The sequence below is a fragment of the Ochotona curzoniae genome, unplaced genomic scaffold (assembly GCF_017591425.1).
Source record: "Ochotona curzoniae isolate NIBS_2020 unplaced genomic scaffold, NIBS_Ocur_1.0 contig_2754, whole genome shotgun sequence".
Classification (NCBI taxonomy): domain Eukaryota; kingdom Metazoa; phylum Chordata; class Mammalia; order Lagomorpha; family Ochotonidae; genus Ochotona; species Ochotona curzoniae.
The window spans coordinates 30,014,403-30,036,427 of NW_024465582.1; the positions used below are offsets into that span (position 1 = coordinate 30,014,403).

General features: G+C 40.6%; 1 protein-coding gene and 1 long non-coding RNA gene across 2 annotated transcripts in view; both read left to right on the top strand.

The window, feature by feature from the left end:
* Positions 1-22,025, top strand: part of ZSWIM6 (zinc finger SWIM-type containing 6) — a 159,513-nt gene that overhangs the window by 20,363 nt on the left and 117,125 nt on the right. The window lies entirely within an intron of this gene.
* Positions 118-5,057, top strand: LOC121154568. Its single transcript, XR_005883556.1, has 3 exons — positions 118-1,007; positions 2,925-2,928; positions 5,047-5,057. It is a non-coding gene; the product is annotated as an uncharacterized LOC121154568 (long non-coding RNA).

Sequence of the window (22,025 nt, forward strand, 5' to 3'; positions counted from 1 at the left end):
AGCTCCGGGCTTCAGATTGGTTCAGTTGTGGCCATTGCAGCCATTTAGGGAGTAAATTAGCAGAGGGAAGATCTTTCTCTGTCTCTCCTCCTTTCTGTAAGTCTGCTTTTCCATAAAAATAAATAAATCTTACATTTTTTTTAAGCAGTTGGAGCCATGATGTACTGGTTAAGTTGCCACCTACAGTGCCACCCCTCTATATGGATATGAGTTCAAGTCCTGGTTGTCCCACTTCATTCTGGCTGCCTGTTAATGCTCCTGGGAAAGCAGCAGAGGGTGGGCTGTTTGCTAGGCTCACTACCACCCTTGTGGGAGATCCACAGGAGGCTCTTGGCTGCTGGCTTTTTCTGGTCCAGACTCAGCTATTTTCTGCTATTTGGGGAGTGAGCCAGAGGATGGAAGATGTATTTCTTCTCTCTCTCTGTTTCTTTGTCTTTCAAAGTAGTATTTTAATAGTAGTATTTTAATCAGATTAAGCTATGACTTAATTTTGTTTATCAAAATTCTGCTTGCCTTGTTATGTGAGTTTGTTGTGTTGCTAGTGGTCAGGTTACATCAGTTTGCCTTGTCAAAGGACCAGCTATCCCAGCTTGGGAATTAGGTTGGTAGTTATGACTTGGCTCCCTGTTCACAAGCCCGGGGGATGAGCGTTCCTTAGCCTGGGGAGCAGTGGAGGCCTGTAGTGGCTGGTAGGTCTTCCCTTGGGTTAGAGAAAGGCAAGTTGAGATAGTGCCTGGGTTTGGCACTCTAAGAGAAATAACAGTGATGGTACCTTACCTGTTTACTTTGTGATTCTCTTGATATTTTATTTATTAAAAAAAATTTTTTTAAAGCACAGGTGCTGGGAGCCAAAATATTAACAGTTTTGTAACCAAGAAAGGAGAACATATTTAAAGCTTTAAATTATTAAAATTATAGTTCAAAATGTGTGAAAAAGTGTAGTAGGATATTGACACCATGTTAAGTATTAATATATTCAGTAAAGAAATTGGCAAAACTTTATTCATGTGACATGGTAACTAATTGCCACATATAACCATTGAGGATTTAGAATTTGGTAGGCTAGAATGTTGACATGTGCTGAATATACATGCTTAATAGATTTTGAAGATTTACTGTGATAAAAAGCATATAGAACATGAATAATTTGTTGAAATGACAGTGTTGAGGAATTATTAAATATGTTATTAAATTTTCACTTTCCCTTTATTTTAAGCATATGGCTATTAGAAAATCTAAAATACCTGTTGGGCTCACATTTTCTAATTAGGGCTGGTTTATGGGCCTCTTGATTTTATATTAATTTTTTTAGGTATATCATTTGCTATGGTTTGGATACATACTTGATTTCAGCTTTCTGCCAGTGTGGTTCTAAACACCATAGTGATGAATAAGCCTTGCTTCCAAAGCACTGTTTGTTTTTTAAATTTTTTTTCAACATAAAAGATTTTATTATTTACCTTGAAAGAATTACCGAGAGAGAAAGGAGAGACAAGTTACTTGACAAAGTTTTCAGTTTTTACTTTCTCAGAACTATCTGCTAATTGATTATTTTGTAAACTTGAGACCTTCTTGGCTGAATTACTTCCAGTAATCTAAGACTTTAAATTCCATTTTTCTAAAATGTTTAATGGGTTGGTTATGATATTTTAAATTGGGATTTTATTTCTGGATAAAATATGCAAATATCAAAAGTAATGTTTACTTTTAAAACTCATTCATTAAAAAATGGGAGTGGGCATTTGGCCTAGGGTTAGATGTTGGCCTCCTATATCGAAGTGCTTTGTTTCAGTATTCACCTGTAGCTCCTTGTTCTAGCTTCCTCTGAGAGTGATGGTGGCTCAAGTTATTGAGTCCGTTCTATGTACATTGGAGATGTGGATTTGGTCCTGGTCCTGCCTTCTTCCTATCTTGTGGGCAACTCTGCTTCTCAAAGGAACACTGGCAATAGTAGCAAAGTAACTCCTTACAAAGTATTGGCTTCCGTAGTGGTGTGAGGAAGCTATGTTAAAGTTTACTACTTCTTTCCTTCCTTCCTCCTTCCTTCCTTTTCTCGTTTCCTTCTTTTCTTTCTTTGTAGGAAGACAGAAGAGTAGGGTTTTCTTGAGTTTGAGTGTGTTTTGGATCAACATAAGATAGCCAGCTCTTTGTTTTCTGTTTTGTAATAGTTTAGGGAGTGTGATCCTTGGTTCAGTTAGCATGGTTATCACTTTGGAATTTGTTAGAAATATACATTCTTTGGCTCTTCCACAGGTAAACAGACTGGAAAGTTGTGGAGATGGGACCCAGCATTTGGGTTTTATGACCCCTGCAGGTGTTTTTTTTTAATTTGAGAGGCAGAGTTACAGAGAGAAGAAGAAAGAGCCGGAGAAAGAGAAAGAGAGAGAGAGATCTCATCTACTGATTCACTTACTAAATGACCACAACAGTCAGATCTGAGCCAATAAGAACCAGAAGCTTCTTTTGGGTCTTACGTGCCAGTGCAAAGTCCCAAGGACTTTAGTTGCTTTCTTAGGCCATGGATTGGAAGTGGAGCTACTGGGACTTGAACCAACACCAATCTAGGATGTCAGCACCGCAGAGGGAGGATTAGCTTACTATATCAAGTGGCGGCCCTAATGATATACACAGAACCACGGGCCCAACATCAATCAGTGTCAGCTTAGAAAAAGAGAAACCTCTCCTAAGTTTTAAGACCAGAAAGTGACACAGCAGCACAAAGATAATAAGCCACTAGGGTAGGCTGTAGGAGTGTAGGAACTCCTAGTGGGGACTAGTCAGAGCTGGAATTTTGGAAGAAATGCAGCCATCTCTGGGAATGACTTAAAGAAAGGCACAAGGGGAAGTATCCACACTCCAAACTTCATCACACCTGTCAGTTTTACACCAGTGGCGCTCCAAGGCTGAATCTGAGAAAAGCCTAGTGATGTTGAAACCTTAGAAGTGATGTCTGCAGTGAACAGTTCCCCTGAAATCCAGGGCTCCTAGATCTGTGGGTACACAGGCCCAGAAGTAGCACAGCTGGTAATTACAGCTTAAAATAAAAACATGTGAAACATTAAAAAAAAAAGTAAGATATTTTACTAGCAAAACAGTCTTCAGAATGTAATACTGTCTTCTCAATGGGATAAATTTAGCTTTGTGAAAACTGTCCTAATTTTGATCTTGATCAAGGAATCTTTTTTAAGGACCAGCATTTGAATTTGGGAGACCACAGTATTATATGTTGAAAAAATTTTCTTTTTCTCTCTTCTCCAGGACTTATTTTATTTAATACTACTTTTCTCTGAAGAATCAGCAAACTGCCCTTGGTTATTAGTACCTTCTTGTGGCAGATACTGAAAACGTGCTTCTTCAGTTCTCTTTTAACAACTTCCATTGAATACATTGGATGTTGTTCTTTTCTGTTTTGCTTCTTATCCATTGCTTGAAACTCTGTTATGTATTGTATGTCCTCTTTGCCTTCAATATTTCTCTAAAATTTTCTGTTCTTTCCCTTCTCCCTTTGAAGGATGATTACAGTGATAGGCCTGTAAAAAGGAAAATGCAACTTGCAGAGTTTTAAAAGTAAGATTATTAAAGTTGATTCATTGAAGTTTTAAAAGGAGCCATCCTGATCCCTTAGGAATCCTTGCAAAAAGGCCTGGATTTCCTTGTCATTGTAAATTATTGTTTATTCCCTGGACAACAATATTTAGCTGTAATTCTTTGAAGCAGTATTGTTTTGAACTGTAAGAAATGGAAGGCTAAGAAGCTAGCCATGTTTTTCCTTTTGAAAGGGGTGCTGTGTTCTTAATTCCTGTTGACTTAGAATCCAACTGTGTGTTTAGTTTTGCAGTGTAAAATGAAGTTTAGTATTTATGAATGTAGACACATCTAGAAAATCTATTTATTTGAAAAGGGATCCCAAACCAGGAGCCAGGAGCTTCTTTCCAGGTCCCCTACGTGGGTGCAGGGTCCCACGGCTTTGGTCCATACTTCATTACTTTTTCAGATCATAAGCTGGGAGCTGAATTGAAAGTGGGGCAGCCAGAGCATGAACTTGTACTCTAATAGGTTACCAAAGGATTAGCATATACACCATTGCGCCAGCCCCTAGCACAACAGTTTTTAATATTTTGAAGTACCCTCCAGGGTCCAGGAATTATCTAAAGAACTTCTACTTTTTAAACACACTTTTGTTGTTACAACACCATAAGAAGTAGGTGCATTCAGTTAGTCTTCAATAAGGAATATGATAAAATAAGGCACAGTTTTTGAATATTTAGATGTTAGAATGCAGGGTGTTAGTTATGATGGTGGTACAAGGGCCAGAGGAAAAAGAAGATGTGTGTTGGAAGACCAAGTGTGTGTGTGTGTGTGTGTGTGTGTGAGAGAGAGAGAGAGAGAGAGTGTGTGTGGGTGTATGTGTGTGTGTGTGTGAGAGAGTGAGTGTGTGTGTGTTTTGGGGGAGAAGTGTAGTGGTGGTGGTGAATGAAGAAGCTGCAAGGCAAATGGGATGTTAGATGAGCTGTCTGGTAGATGCTGCATCCACTCCATGCTCTGTGGAGATCCTCATTGGCTCTGCTGTTTTGGAGTGTCCACAGATGATGCTAGAGCTGCAGGTGCTTGTTGCTGCTGTTGCAGCTCCTACTAAAAGCAGAGAGCAAAAAAGGTATTTTCTTGTCATTTCAATCTCCTGCCAGTGTATTCCACGAGTAGAAGTCAACTGGAAACCAGCTGACAAGGGAGTTGGAAAGTATGAGTTTGGAAAGAATGAGAAGCTGCCTAAGACTAGTTAGTAGAATGATGTCTATTGTTATTACTTTATAGACATGGAAGCCGAGGCACAGACAGGGTAAGTAATTCTAGGTTAGTGTACAGCTACTGATTTCATAGTCTGCTGTTAGCTCCCATGCTTTCATCTTCATCTCCTTGTTGTTGACCATTTCAAATGAGTGGCTGTTGTCATAGATTTTGCTTACCTAATATTTGCTTTTTCTCTTTATACTGTCTTTAATTTTTCACCCCTGGAAGCTTCGTCTTAAGAATTACATTTATTTTTAGAATTTTAATATTTAGTATTTTTTAAAAAGATTCATTTTTATTGGAAAGGCAGATCAGATTTATGGAGAGGAGAGACAAAGATCTTCCATATGCTGGTTCACTCCTCAAATGGTCATAACAGCTGGAGATGAGCCAAATTGAAGCCAGGAGTCAGACACTTCCTCTGGGTTTCTCACACAGGTTTTTCCAGCTCATACACAGGGAGCTGGATGGGAAGCAGAGCATCCGGGAAACAAAGTGGTGGCCACGTGAGATCCCAGAGCTTACAAGGTGAAGATTTAGCCATTAAGGCATTGTGCTGGGCCTGTTACATTGATTTTATAGCCAGTACAGTAGATGGATTATTTCAACTATGGCTTCTTTATCTTCCCTTGGCTTTTGATACCGGTAGTCATTTATATGGAATTTCAGCCCTGACCTCTGTAACGCTAAACTTGTTTCTAGTTGTATTGTAATAAACTACTCAATTTCATACCTAAATCAAAACTAGTAGACACATCATGAGAACCTTCTTGTAGCTTTTTTCTTTTGTGTGTATGATAAAGCCAACGGAATCAGCGTAGGGTCCCACTTGATCTGTGTCTTGGACAAGGACACACATATAAGGCAGAAGGAAGGAGACAGACTTTTTGAATACTTATCATGTGCCAAACCCTGTTGTAAGTGCTTTGCATCTGCTGTTTGAATTCTTCTGCAGGAGGTTTGTAGACAGTCCTATTTTACAAAGGAGGAAACACATTCGGTGATTAGTGAGTTCCAAGACTGGCTCTGATCAGATTTTTTCTTTTGTACCGCTTGAGAAAAGTTCCTGATTTCCTCGACTCATTGAAGGAACTTGGTAAAATAAATTTTAAGACCCATTTCAGTTCCATCATTCTGATTCTGTAACATACCAGTTGGAGAAGAGTTACTTGTCTAAGTTAATACCCCCAGCAAAGAAATTGTCATTCTCCTCTAGGAGATGTCCTGTTTTAGTAAGGCCAAGAGTGCAAACATGTTTCTCATAAAAAGTTAATGAGCTAAGATAAAGGCATTTAAAATAGTCATAATGATAGATCTTCATATAGATCTCAAGTGAACTTCCTTAACTGTAAGTGAGGCTGCTGTGCAGAACCTTAGAGGCTGTGGCTTTTACTGATGGGGACTCAGGACAACAAATTTGGTATGACTGCAGTCTAAACAAAAAGCAACCATGTTATTCCATTGTGTTTTCTGTTGAGAGGTTTTCTTCCTGATTATGAAGAATGTTTTCTTTGTAGGAAATTTAGTGTGGGATATGCAATAATATAGTGAAAAATATTTTTAAGGATAAAATTCTCTGTAATGTGGTTTCACACCTTTAGGAAGCCAACAGACAACCTTAAAATGATTATTCAATATGTGAATCTTCTTTAAATGGCCTTTTTTTGGCATACTGTACTCAGCATGAAATATCTTAGCAGGATTCTGCTTGCTTTCTTTACCACATCAATGTTCTGTAATGATTTTCTCTTTTATGCCTTTTTAAAAATGGGAAATTGAAAGGGATATAGTTCTGCTTTTCAACTTTACTTTTATTTGCTTTCTCAGTTAAGGGAGAAAGCTTGCAAGGGTGTGTGGGATGCTTGGTTGTTGCTTCTTTCGTCAGTTCTCTGTTCAATTGGTGGTTCTTTGGTACATCTTCAGCAACTTGGTGTGCTTAGTGTCTGATGAGAGTTCAAATCCTCGCCCCTTTGTGGTGCCCTTCTAGATCATGCCAGCCGTTGCACAGCTGTCCACAGCACCAAGTGGGGATGATGCTGCAGCTTCTTTTCCAGGTCTGACTGCCTGCATGGTTATTGATCTCTTCTGGCAGGTATTTCAGGCCATTTTAGGCTGTTGCCACCCTGCAACATCAGAAAATCTGGTACACAGTCATCACTTATTTATGTATTTAAATTTTTCTAAAAAGTTTATTGATTTGAAAAGCAGAATTCCATAAGGACACATTACATACTTTCTCTCTCTCTCTCTCTCTCTCTCTCCCTCTCTCTCTCATATCCAGAATGGCCAAGGTGGGGCCAGGCTGAAGGCAGGAGCTCAGGAGGTTTTGGGTTTCCCACGTGGGTACAGCTTGGCTTGCTAAGCCACAATGCTGGCCTCACAAGTCTCATTACTTAGAAAAAACAGAATCAAAAGTCTTACAAAATGAGACTAAACCTTGAGAAATGCAGTGCCTGCTAATGCTCTCAATGCTGTTTCAATTTCATGTTTAAAAAATGCTGTGACCTACATCGTAGATGTTCAGTCTCTTAGTGAGTCATGACCCACTCTGTGGAAAACACTGTCCTCAATGTGCGAATAGGTGTTTGAGGGTTATCTTTGGTGAGTGGAGCCTACTCATATGTTTGGAAACTATAAATATTTAGAGTACAGTAAATAATTATAAAATGAGTGAACTAATTTCTTGATTTCCCCCTCTGCAATAGGAAGCCAGCATTTCTTGGACCCTGTGTGATCCTATCTGAGTTATGGATAATTCATCCACTAGTTGGGCGACCCTTATAAGAAACTGTGTTTTTACTTTTTTCTTGTGTAAGCCAGATCTGAATAAATGGAATTACTACTAAGTAAAAGTTATATAGTGAAACTGGTCAGTACTCATAGATTCAAAATAAATGATCAGTCCATATGTTCTTGCCCCTGCCCCAGATGCTGACTTTGAGAAGATTCTGTATGCCAAAACGAAGTATGTGTGCTCTGAATAAACCCCTGACTTCGGAGCAGCAGGTCTGCTTTTTGGTTCATCTTCCTCATGAGATCCCAGATGATGGGCTTTGTTTCTTTCACCGGCTCTGTGGTTAGCAGGTCTCCGACACCTGCATGAGAAAAGTGTGCAGATAGGAAGCCCCTGTTCCGTGACTGCCTCTGTGCTTTCTTCTCCCCACCTCACAGGGGCATTGCACACCGCGGTGGTTGGTGAGAACCCGCCAAGGCTGGCTAGTGGGGACAGGTTCAGGACAGGCAACCAGCACCAGTGTCAAGGGCTGTCCCACGAAGAGGGTCACACTCACTCCTGAGAGAACTGTCATGGCAAAGGCTTCACATGATTTAGCGTTGTTTTGTTATGTAGAATTCAGAACACTCTGTGGCATCTGCTGACATGGACCAGTTTTGAATATTTTATTTTTATGTTATTTACTTTGTAGATGCTTACTTTGCTTGCTTCTGCCAAATTCTTAGAAGATTGGCTAATCCCCTGTTCTCATGAACCTCTCTCTGTTTTCATATTTTCTTTTAGATCCATCATATTTACTCTAATAAAGCATCAGGAAATAGCTCTTGTCATAGCATAGAACTTTTAGAACTTTATAACTGGCACAGCAAATTAATAGTTTATTTGTGGACATGAGGAGAGACCCTAGCTGTACAAGGGTGGACATAAAAATACTGTGCTATTAATGGGAGTAGTACCAAGGTTTGTGTGTTTCCTGAAGGAAACTAAAATATACTTAAAGGTTATTTAAAAGGTACACAGTCATCTCTTCAATATTTTGGTATTATCTTTACAGGATAGACCCATGAGATGATCTGTGTAGCATAGCTTCTCAGAAGACACAACTGACACACTGCCCTCTCCTGATTAGAAGGTAGTCCCATTGGAAGATGGCATTTTTAGTGATTTTTTTTTAGATTTATTTATTTTTATTGGAAAGCAAGATATACAGAGAGGAAGAGAGACAGAAAGATATTCCATCCACTGTTTTATTCCTCAAGTGACCACAACGGCCAGAGCTGAGCCTATCTGAATCCAGGAGCCAGGGGCTTCTTCCAGGCCTCCCACATGAGTAGAGGGCCGTCCTCAACTACTTCTCTAGACCACAAGCAGGGAGCTGGATGGGATGCGGGCCTGTTGGGACATGGAATGTTGGATAATCTGTGTCAGTCATGGGTCGGGAAATTACGGATTGTGGGTTAAATCCAATCTGCTGCTTGTTGTATAACCGGTAAACTAAGACTGGGGTGTGTACATTTTTTAGGGATTATAGCAAAAAAAAATTTTAAAAGAATAATGTGAAGTAAAAATTGTATGAAACTCAAATTTCAGATCTCCTAAATAGAAGTTTTAATTGGAATACATTCAAGTTTGCTAGTTTATTCACTTTGGGCTAAACTTGCTAACCTCTGATTGCTAGCTCTTACACTGATATCAGTAAAGCTGATTATCTTAAAAGTTACAGTGTGGAATACCATGATCCTAAAGATAAAGAAGCAGGAGGATTTGGAGGTTAAAACATGAGTTTGTCCCTGTTAGTTTATAGAGCAGCTTTCTGCATGGTGAGTAGATGGATCCCTGAATTTTGGGACATTTAGAAAAGCCAGTTAGGATAACGCGATCCAGAAATACAGCCATGCTTGATGCAGTTACTGTGGTGAGAGAGGAGCATTGTAAACTTTATTTTGGATTTGATAGCTTTTATTCTGCTTTTGATGCATCTCAACTCTAGTTTGTTTTGTCACTTCTGTTTAACCCTCCTTTGTATGATTTTTATTTTAATCCAGTGCAGGCTTTGTCTTTTATTAAACAGTGTGATTATTTCCCCTTCAAATATTTAGTTATGACTTGTTGAAGAACCATATTATTGTAATAATATAGGGGAAAACAGTGGGCATGGGGAATGGTAAATGGGGAGGACGAAAAGGGACATCCCTGAGCCTGTGGAACTGTATCATGAAAACAAAAATTTAAAAAAGGGATTCCTTCTTTTTATTTGGAAGGTATATTTTCAGAGAGGAGGGGCAGAGAGAAAATCTTTGCTGCTGGTTCACTCTCCAGATGGCCACCACAGCTGGAGCTGAGCCAATCCACAGCCAGGAGTCAAGAGCTTCCTCCAGGTCTCCCAAGTGGGTGCAGGGTCCCAAGGCTTTGGATTGTCCTTGACTGCTTTCCCAGGCCACAAGCAGGGGAACTGGATGGGAAACAGGGCAGCTAGGATTAGAACTGATGCACATATGGGATCTCAGTGCTTAAAAGTTGAGGACTTGAGCCACTAGGCTACCACACTGGGCCCAAATAAATATTTTTAATAAAGAAAGTATGGCTATTCAGCCTTCTAGTTTACCATGCATTTGTAAGATAATACAGAAGAAAAGAAGGTGTCCTACACATAAGGGCACAAAGCAGTCAATAGAGTCAGCTTAATGGATAACTTAAGATATGAAAACTTAAAAAAAATACAGAAAAAAGACTTAGAAACTTAATAGGAGCCTGTGTCTTTTAGCCCAGACAGCGGCTTACTGCAAGGGCTCAGATCAGCTGTCATTTCTTTCAATAAGAAAAGTGAGGCACGGGTCTCCTTTGGCTTTCCCAAGAGTAGGATCGGGATGCTGGTGGTGAGATTGTAGACTTCCTGCTTTTCCCATTGTCTCACATCCCCAGAGGAGAACAGGCCAAGCCATCTGGGTAATGGATCAGCCTGCCAGCTGTGGATCCTGGTTCTGTTACTTTGATTTAACTATTATTCAGTGTCTCTGTTTCCCACATTTATGAAATAGTTTTGAAAGTTGTTTGTACCTCCATTGTAGGATTATTGCAAGGGTACAATGATATCTGTATAGAAATAGCCCAGTGCCTGCCTTGTAAGAGCCCAAAACAAGTTACTCTTAATTTTTTAAAAAAGATTTATTTATTTATTTTTATTACAAAGTCAGATATACAGAGAGGAGGAGAGACAGAGAGGAAGATTTTCCATCCGATGATTCACTGCCCAAGTGACCACAATAGCCGGTGCTGCGCCGATCTGAAGCCAGGAACCCAGAACCTCTTCCAGGTCTTCCGTGCGGGTGTAGGGTCCCAAGGCTTTGGGCCGTCCTTAACTGCCTTCCCAGGCCACAAGCAGGGAGCTGGATGGGAATTGGAGTTGCTGGGATAGAACCGGTGGCCATATGTGATCCCGGGCGTTCAAGGCAAGGACCCTAGCCACTAGGCCAATGCCACCGAGCCCAAGTTACTCTTAATTTTTTAATAAAGTGATTGTTAGTAAAATAAAGTGATTAATAGAACTACCAGTGATTTACCGTATTTAAGGAGGTAGATATTTTATAAATCCTAGAAACCTTGAGTCAATTGAAAAATTTTGAGAGTACTGATGTTTAAAGGGGTCAACATTTGTTAAAACAAGTCAGTAGTTGGCATTGTGAGACATTGTCATGCTTGATGTAAACCTTAGAAAAGAAGGCAGGACCATGAGAAGTCTGCCTTAATTTTTCCTTCATTCTGTTAGTCTGAACTTTTAAATAAACTCTTTTAGAAAAGGTCTGGTTTCCTGACTGGACAGAACAGAGCACCTACTAGCATGTATATGGGCTGGATAGTAGGCCCGGTTGGGTTGAACCAGGCTTCAATGCCCATTGACCTGTAGAGGAGCTGAATGGGATGTGGGACAGACTGGACTAGTCTGCAGTACATACAGGTAAGCATGGGAACCAGGGCAGAGGGCAGGCCTGGTGTGGGGGTCATTGTGGGTCGCTGCAACTAGGCTGCAGCTCCGACTGGTTTGTGTAAGGGCCGAGTGTGTGCTGGGCAGAATCAAGCTGGACTGCAACACCCATTGGTTCACCAGGGCTGGAAACAGAGCTGACCCAGCAATTGCAACCACCAGCTGATTGGGGCAGTGGACTGTGTCAGGCCCTGTACTGGCAAACTCACACAAGAGTTGGGTCTGGGATCACCTCAGACAAAGTTTCTTTGGGGATCTCCCTAATTGAACTGCCGGACTCAGAACCCCAATCATGAAGAGAGGTGTAGGTTCCAGGTTCTGACCATGGAGTGCAAGTGTCAGAGCCGCGCTTCCTCAGAGGCTCAGACGGAGCAGTGGAGAGCACAACCAGCTGCATTGAGGATATGGCAGTCTCTTGGAACCTGCAGAGGACGCCTGGCACCACAACAGAGGACAGAACACATCAACCCACTACCCCAGCCATAATGCTGGCAGTGAAAAACTGGGCAAACGCGGACTCTAAGGTGGACTATGTCAATCAGTGGATTCTGCAGCGATTTCATCGTGCTTGGAATGGCGAGATTGGCAGCAATTCAGAATTGTTGAATTATCAAAACCACTTGAGCAGGACCCTCGGAGCATGCCCCACATCTGGGACCTGGGATGGGTGGGAGGCTGGGTGGGGCTTCTCCCTTTATCTCCCCTTTTACCCCAGATACAGATTAAAAAAATTAAAGGGAATGTGGAAACAATAGTCTTACCCACTTTCCTGTAGCTCTTGATCCTTTGTGCCCTAATCGTCTGTGTAAAAATTGTCAAAAATAAAGGAAAAAAAAGCCCTTTGTGACATTGAGCTTTTCAGTCTCTTTTGAATTCTTAGTGCCCTATTTTCTTTTTCATAACTACGTTTCTTGAAAGATTTGCCACATTCACCTTCTTTGTCTACTTCAGTCTGGTGTCTGTCCTGTGATTCCCTTGAAGCTCTTAAAGTTAAATGATCAGGTTTCTGAATGCATTGGGCCCTCTTCATTCTTTGTCCTGTTTTGAAATCCCAGTGGTACTTAGCACAACTGACCTACTCTTTGTTTATGAGTTTTTACTTTACTTTTCATGAATCCAACCTCTGCTGCTTAGTCACAGCCCAGGCTTTTTTTTTTTTTTTTTTGCAAAGCCATCCTCTTTCTCTCACGGTTTTGGGCCCTGCTACTCTTAAAACAGAATGTGCAGGGCCTGTATTGTGGCATAACAGGTTAATCTGTTGCTTGTGTCCATCCCATATGGATGTGGGTTCAAGTCTTGGCTACTCCATTTACGGTCCAACTTCCTGCTAGTGTAAATGGAAAAGCAGTGGAGGATGGCCCACCTGGGAGAAGCTTCTGGCTCCTGCCTTCTGCTTGGCTCTGCCCCAGCCATTACTGCCATTTGAGGAATAAATCAGTGGATGAAAGATCCATCTCTCCCTCTCTAAAACTAGTTTACATAAATAAAAAGTCTTTTTTAAATGCTCACCATGTGTTGGGCTTAAATGTCTACTTTTAAGCTCCACAATTGTGCAGTTAACTACTCCCTGTGTATTTTAACTTACTCATTACACTTTTGCCTCCAGCTCTTTCTTCCAGACCTGCCTTTTCCCTCTTTTGTTCCTTAGTTCTGTAAATCCCATCACCATACACTGTGTTGTTCAGCTCAGAAAAGTGTGGGTATCTTAGCATGTTTACCTCCTCAGTGTCTGTTAAGCGAATCCTGTTTCATCATTATCACTGTGACTAAGCAAAGCCCCAGCTACTGCATATGGCTTGTTGCAGTAGCTTTCCTCTATATATCAACCCCTGCTTCCCTAAAAGGAACTCATCTGCTGCTTTTTTAAAATTTATTTTTATTGAGAGATTTACAGAGAGAAAAAGAGATAAAGAGCTTCTGTCTGCTGGTTCACTCCCCAGGTGGTGTTGACAAGTGGAGCTGAGCCCGTCCAAAGCCAGAAACCAGGATTTCTCCCATGTGGGTGCAGGGTATTCAGGTTTTGTGCCATCCTCGACTGCTTTCCCAGGCCACAAGCAGGAAGCTGGATGGGAAGTGGGGCACCTGGGACTTGAAATGGCACCCAAAAGGGATCCTGGGACTTGCAAGGGTAGCAATAATTAGTTGTTCCAGGCCCATCAACTCATCTTCCACTATTCTATCTAAATGATTTTTAGAGAGCAGTTACGATCATGTTCCCTTACGTTCTAGAGGCTAAAGTCTAAAATTTTTGCATGTTAGACTTCATGATCTAGCCCTGCCTTTTGAAATCTCATACCTCACATTTTTGCTCCACAAATTTTTTTTTTGCATTGAAATTATGTGATAGACATGTTTTGATGTTAAAGTGCTATTTAAAATCGTTTTAATATGTGTTTTATGTATTAACATGTAGGTAGTTCCGTTGATGCATATGTAGCAAATGAGGTAGTTGTTAAAAGCAGTTGATCAATGTAAAATATTAATATAAACTCTTGTATCTTTATTTTGCTCCTATTCATTGTCCTATTTGCTTCCACTTCTGTGATGATGGAAGATATACTATACATGTGGGAATGATTCTGTAGGCATGTTGGGGTAGGATGGACCTGATTTTCTGATGTTCAGTGCCCTTTGGATGGAAAGTTCAGAGTCAGTTCATTAATTTGGCTATTATGAAAGGAGTTATCTGTTTGAAGACAGTTGTGTAGGACCTGCTTTAGTCATCTACTGAAGTCTTCTTGAATTTTCCATGCTTTTGTCTTTAGCTTTCATTTTATGAAATCCCATGGTGATCATGGAATTGTTTTCTGCTTATATTTAATTTATGGATGAGTTTAGAGAATATGCTGTATCAACTTTGAGCATTTGTACATTTTACATGCAGCTCTTGTAGTTGCAGAAGGAAGGTTAATGCCAACACCGCTGTTAGCTGTGAGGAAAATCATCATCTTGTGGTTGGAGATATTCTAATGTGAAATATGAGTGCTTTCATTAAGCCATAAATCACACCATTTGTACTTGGTGGAAGCACATTGTTAGATGTTAGGGTTATTTCTTAAGGGTAAATAAGCTTATAAATATTTCTGTAAATTGGAGGCAGCACCAATGAAAATGACGATGAATTTTTTCCTTAACAAACTAAACCTAAAATTGATGTAGAAATAAACATATAATAAGAGCAACATTCTGAAAAAGAAGGGTAATGAGAGGTAGGACCAGCTGTTTAAGATGCTGAAAGGTCATAACAGCACGGTGAAGGCGTGTATATAGATCTACAGATGAATGAAATGGGAAGAATAGAAAGACTCCAGAACACAAGGAAAGTGATAAAATGACACCTGAAATCAGTGGTGGGATTTATTTAGTAAACAGTGTTGGTAACTCAGAGACATTTGGATAAAAAGTTTAAATCTCCACCAGGATGAATCCTAAATGGATCAGTTTCAGTGTTAAAAAGCCAAGTCACAAAATAAGGGGAGAAACAAGGGAGAAAGTGTTAGAGTGTGCTAAGAATTTTTGGTATAAAGTTTGATGCCATAAAGATAATTCACAAATTGCATAAAAATTTTCTGCATATGAAAAACTGCTATGGGGCAGGCATAGAGGTGCAGCCGATTGAGCTGCTATTTGGGAACACAAAATTAAAAAACAAAATTGAAGAAACATTTATAACTCATCAAAAAAAATGGTCATTTTTTTTAATGTCTGAAATTTTCTGAAGAAAACAAGACTACAAGACCAAGACTTTAGTGGATACAGGATGCATATGGAGAATTCACAGACAGGTAATCCAAGTGGATGCACATTGTAAGGTAGTACCCTATGAATCCTTTTAATGAAAACTATGCCAAACACCATTAGAAAAGGTTACCTGGATCAAAACAAAACAGCAGGTTGGGGCCAGTGTTGTGGTGCAGCACAATAAACCACTGTTGGCAGACCCGGCATCCCATATGGATGTGAGTTTGTGTTTGTTGCTTAGCTTTTGATCCAGCTCCCTGCAAATGTGCCTGGGAAAGCAGTAGAGGATGAACCAAAGCTTTGGGGTCTTATGACTACAAAGGGAACCTGGAAGAAGCTTCTGACTGGCTTCAGCTCAGCTCAGCTCAAGCTGTTGTGGGCATTTGAGTCCTGAAACAGTAGTCAGAAGGTCTGTCTGTCTCTCCTTTTCTGTAGATCTGTCTTTCCAATAACAATAAAATACAAGAATTTCGAAGATAGCAATTTGGAAGTGAATACTAACATGTTTTAAATTGATTCAGAAATTTTTAATTTAAGGCTGAAATCTATTTTTAAAAATTTTTTTAAAAGATTTATTTTTATTATTTTTTATTGGAAAGGCGGATATACAGAGAGGAGAGACAGAGAGGAAGATCTTCCGTCCGATGATTCACTCCCCAAGTGAGCCGCAACGGGCCGATACTATGCCAATCCGAAGCCAGGAGCCTCTTCCGGGTCTCCCACGCGGGTGCAGGGTCCCAAAGCTTTGGGCCGTCCTCTGCTGCTTTCCCGGGCCACAGGCAGGGAGCTGGAAGGGAAGCGGGGCTGCCGGGACTAGAACCGGCGCCCATATGGGATGCCGGGCATGCTAGGCGAGGACCTTAACCACTTGCGCCACCGCGCCGGGCCCATATTTTTTAAATTTTTACTTGTATTTTTAATATTGTTTGCAAAGTTGAGAGGAAGCCCCACCTATGTGGATCTCTAACTAGGCTGGGGAAGATTGAGGTATGGAAGAAGGTGCCTATGACAAATGTTTCAGTTCTTTTTTTAAAGATTTACTTTAATTTTTATTGGAAAGTCAGATATACAGAGAAGATGATCTTCCATCTGCTGATTCACTCCCCAAGTGGCCACAATGGCCAGGGCTGTGCTGATCCAAAGCCAGGAGCCCAGAGCCGGTCTCCCATGTTAGTGCAAAATCCCAAGGGTTTGGGCCGTCCTTAACTGCATTCCCAGGACACAAGAAGGGAGTTGGATGGGAAGTGGGACAGAGGAATTAGAACCATTGCCTGTATGGGATCTCAGCACATTCAAGGCGAGGACTTTAGCCATTAGGCTACCACACCAGGCCTAGTTCTTTTCTTTTTATTCCTCTGGTCTATGAATGGGGAAGGTGAAGGAGGGTTCCACACTGTCACACTACAGCAGCACCCAAGGATGGGGAACAGTCACTGGAAAGATTTTTCTGAACTGTGGTGCAATGAAGCTAACAGTGTCTCAGAACTATCAAAACCACTCAAGTGGTACCCTGGAACATTCCTCCCCACATCAGGGTCTAGTGACTAAACAAGCCCCCCTCAGTGTGCAGCCACAGCCCCAGATACTTGCAGCAGAGCTTGGCAGGTGACCTGTCTATCTTGGTCTGCTTTCTATCCTCTAACGAAGCACATGATGTTTTCTGCTGTCCTACTGGAGCTGGCTGTCACATCCCCCGGTGTGCATCTGGGCATGCTGTCTAGTGCACAGGCATCAACGACTGAGCAGGTCTAGTCCCGACTAAGAACTCCAAGGTTGGACCACCTATCTTCTGATTTGCCCTGTGGCCGTGGTTTGAGTCCAGCCATCTAGTTGGGGAGTCCCCTGAGAAACTTTGGCATAACTTCAGCCTTGACTCTTGTGTCTGCTGGCACACTGGTCTGGTTAACACAGGTTTGGCAATAGCCAGGCTCAGAATGCCCACAAGCTGTTGGCTACTTTTCTCCAAGTAGAAGGCCACCTAAGCACTTGACTACAGGTGGGGTATTGCTAAAATTTTACGGCTACATCTTGGTGAAAGAAGCTATCTCTATCCCAGGAGCCATCTTTGGAGTTTGCAAAGTGTGTTTTATTGCCCCTCTTTCTGTTTAAGTATTCATTGACTTCACACATGACTGTACAAAAGTCAGCGGTTAGAATAGTAGGGACTTACTTGTAGGTCAAGTTGCCTGTTGCCTTTTAGTTTCATTTTTTTTTTCTAATGAGTTTTTGGTAGGTTTGAGTTGATGACTATATGAAGACAAGTAATTTAACACCATGAACAATGCAAGTCCTCTTTTTTTTTTAATGCTAGTGCATTTTGGAAAATAGCTCTTTTAAAGGAATTTTAATTTCCATTGGTTTTGCCTTGTGAGAGATCTTTCATGAGGGACAGATTATATTTGGAGTCTCTCCTATTGGAACACCAAGTGAAAACTACAGTGAAGCAGTTGAGCCTTCCCACAAAAATGAACACCTCCCTCCAAAAAATTTCTTTTATTAGTGAATTGAACACACAAAAAACCTATTGGGAATGTAAATATCAATTTAAATTTGATAGGAGCAAAATGTTAAGCTTCTTTATGTGTTATTCTAGATGAGAAAATGACTGACCGTTCTTTATGAATAGCTTTGATATGATTTTGTTCTGTCCCTCTCTCCTTAAAATAGGTTTGTATAGCTTTATTCTCTGAATTTGTATAGTTACTGTAAGTACTCTTGTAGTAGAACCCTCTCAGAAAGTTTTGCTAAGAATCGGTGCCTGTAAATTGTTTTTCTCACTAGACTTAAAAATTTTATTTATACAAGGTTCTCCCTAGCTTTCAATCCAGTTTTTGAAAGCAGTGCTGTAGTATTTATCCTGAGTTCTTTGCACTTAAAAATCTTGGCAAAACTTGGGACAGGTGTTTGTCCTAGTAGCTACAACATTCATGCCTATGTCCTGTATCCTGTTGCCTGGGTGTGGTATCTCGCTGTGGCCCCACATGCACGTTTCTGCTAATGCAGACCCTGAGTGTCAGTAAGCAGTAGCTCAAGTAGTACTTGTAGAAAGCCTGAATTGAATCGCTGGTTTCCAGCTTTGGCATCTAGTATGGTGGCTCTTGCATCCATTTGAGGAGTCAAGTGGTGCATGGAAATGCTGTATCTTGTGTGCTCTAACAAACGATTAAAATCTTGACAGAACTGAGGCCATTGGGTGTGCTATACCAGGGTCACATCAGCCTGGGACTCCTTTGACTATCTTCAGGTGGAGCTGCAAGAATCATTGGTTCATATAGAATTGTCTGGTGCATGTAGGTTACTGAAGAGATACTTGTTTACGGGCTGGTGCCGTGGCTCAACAGGCAAATCCTTTGCCTGCAGGCACTCGCATCCCGATGGTCTCTGATTCTATTCCCAGCTGCCCCACTTGCTATCCAGCCTCCCTGCTTATGACCATTGTTTTGATGGAGGATGGCCCAGGTTCTTGGGCCCCTGCACCCGTGTGAGAGGATCCTTGGCTTTGGATCAGCTCAGCTCAGACCATTGCAGCCATATGGGGGAATAAACCAGCAAATGGAAGATCTCTTAATGTCTTTTTCTTCTCTCTGCCTTTCAAATAAAAATAACTATATATTTAAAAAATAACAGAAATGTTTGCTTACTGGAAATGTGGGCCGGAACCATGGGCAGTGATGCCCCCGTGTACTGACAGTGGTTGTCTCCAGTGGTTCCTTGTTCCCATTTGCTTTTGCACCAGTGATTGTAAGCCCCGGGTTGGGGGTTGTAATGGCAGGCATAACTTCATTCATGTGTTAATACATGCATAAGTTTATATTTATTGCAATATTGTAATTTCCATCTTGTGATTGTGAATGTCTTATTGTACCTAATTAATAAATTGTATTTTCACAGCTAGTAGTTATAGTAAAATATGTAGTATGCATATATAGTTTGATAGTGTCCTGCAATTCCAAATATCCACTGGGATTTTGCAACATACCTTCCTCATATTAGGGAGGCTGCTGTATTTTGTTGCTCTTGGCATAGTCTCTGGTGTGTGGCTCCTTGATAGTGGAAAGCTGGCATACACTTTATAACCTTTTTGATCATTGCAGTAATGTTTTCTCCTGTTATCTGGAATCCCATAAGGACAGCCTTTTAAATGCTATAACGGGGTGTTTTTCCATTTAGTAATTGAAGCAATCATGCACTGTGGAGTGAATGGCTCCTTCCATCGCATGGTATTATTTAATATGTAGGTAAGTGTAATACAGTCCATTCACAACAAATGTGCAATTTACTTAGATTATTCATGTGAAAGTGGAATGCAGGTATCTTTTGATACAACAGATGCAGCTGGGTGTAGCTAATATGTTATGCTAATAAAGTCCATCTGTGAAAGTTTGTGTTCTTTGTCGATAATGGATATCTGTTGAGTGGTACAGATACATGAGGAAAATGAGAACTGGAATGTAGGCTGAAAGCTGGTTCTTTCCAGAATGCTACCAGCACTAAGAGTTGTGCTCATCTGGTAGACACGTGTGAGGAGTGCTGGCTGGTCCTGTGTGCTCTCATGGACTTTTTTTTTTCTTTCTGCAACAGTATCTGTCAGTCAGTTAATGATAAAATAGAATAGTGGCTTTTGAATTTTGTAGTGTAAAAAGATACTCCTTTCCACTTGAAGTTTGCTTTGATATTTTCTCAAAGGAATTATGTGAGTACCCACTGCCCTTTGACACTCCCAGCAGCATTAATCATCTTGAGGGATGCATTTTTATGTATGATTTGAGACTCACTTAATAGTTTAACAGTCTGGTATCAAATTAACTGGACCTCAATGATGGCAACAAGGTTTTTTGTGTGTTTGTTTGTTTGTTTTGCAGAAATTATAATGGGGAAGGGGGGGATGAAAGGAAGAAAGGAGGAAGATACATACTCCTCTTCGCGCTTTACTCCCGAAGTGTCGACACTAACTGGGACTGGGATGGGCTGTGCTGGAGCCAAGAGCAGATTTCCCACCTGGATGTCAGGAGCCTGCTTGAGCCATCACCATTCCCTCTGAGGGTCTGCATCAGTAGGAAGTCCAGGAGCCAGGAGTCCTGGAGTCCAGGAGGCATGCCAGTCATCAAACATAGATATTCTGCTATAGGTGCAGGTATATTAACCACTAGCCCAAACATCCACCCCAGGTCTCTGTGTTGAGCATTTTCACAGCCATGCCATTCCTCTGCAGAAGTAAAGGTAGGGAGCTTTATATGTAGAAGGAAAAAATTGGGTATAGGTAGAAATTTAAGGGACCTAACTTACAGTAGATCAAAATAAGAAGTGTAAAGTCAGGAAAAATTGTGACTCTTAAACAGTGTATTAGTTTTACTAAAACTTTTTTTAAACTCCAAGTACCTGTTCAGGTGTGAAGTGTTTCTAATTTCAAAGCAATGGCTACAATTCTTAAAGTGGTGCAATACATACAGAAGGCAAAAATCTGGACATAAAAAGGAAATCATATGCTTATGGGTGGATACAATTATTCCACGTGTAGCTTACATACTATTTAAAAATAAGTTTATCCTTTGTTTTCTGGGTTTTTCAGAACCTGGTGCTTTACTAATGTTCAGCATTTCTTTTCACATTTCAGTCATATTGCTAAAATAACAATATAGTCAACAAAGGCGAGGCAGTGGACAAATCCACTCCTCACTGCAGTTAACGATCTGAGCCGCTTGAATGTAGGAGGCTGTGTGGCTGGCTGGCTCCTTGTGCTATAGCTGCTGACCGAAATCTGTTGATCTTGTTTTGAGCGAATGAAGACCTGGAAAGATTGATGACTTCAGCCTAACAGTATTGTTCTAACATTTCTTATTTTAATTATATAATGAAGTTTCATCATGTAGAGAAGTTTCTTTCTTATATGAGTGGCTTTCAAAATAATCTGTAGAAAATGCATACTGTGAAAAAACTGCATGAATTTCAATCACTTTGAAGCAAAAATTGTTTAATTTTTGTTTTCTATCAACTTTTTGAAATACTCATATGCCAATGCATTTTGCTATCATTTTAGATAGTAGGACATCTTATTTAGAAAAATGAAAGAAGATAATAAAGAGAGTATAATTTTTGAGGAAGGCTGCCACTTTACTGATAACTGAGGAAATCTGTTCCCAGGGTTTCATTTCTAGCTCTTGACTGCTTACTCCACTTCTGACGGGGCACGGCTTAGGAGTTACTGGTGTGGCTTAAGTGATGGGGTTCTGGATGCCATCCTTGGCTTCTGAGCTCACACCTAGACCTACCCCAGCCATTGCAGGCATCTGGAAAGTGAACCAGTGGGTGAAGTGGGAACTGTTTGCCTCTTAAAATAAATATATGTTCTCTTTAATAAGGCAGCCTTCATGATGAATACAAGATCTATCTCTCTATCTATCTATCTGTCTATCTAGTAAACATGCATGTATGTATAGTCATCTAGAGGAATTGTATAATAAACTATCATATTGAGATGTGAAGATACAATGCAGTATGCATCTCTGTTTCCAAATCAAAAATGGACTCCCAATGAAACTGTTAAATTTATCTTGACAATAGGTTGCAGAACTGTCTACCATTCTCTATATCTACAATGTCAGGATATACTTTGATGGACTTAAGACTAAGTTGAAGGACTATACTTTTGTCATAATATATGGGAAATTAATCTGGGGAGGGGAACTGGGTAAGGGGATGGGAAATTCTGGAGCCTGTGGAATTGTATCATAAAATAAGTGAATAAAGGGCCTGGTGGCGTGGCCTAGTGGCCAAAGTCCT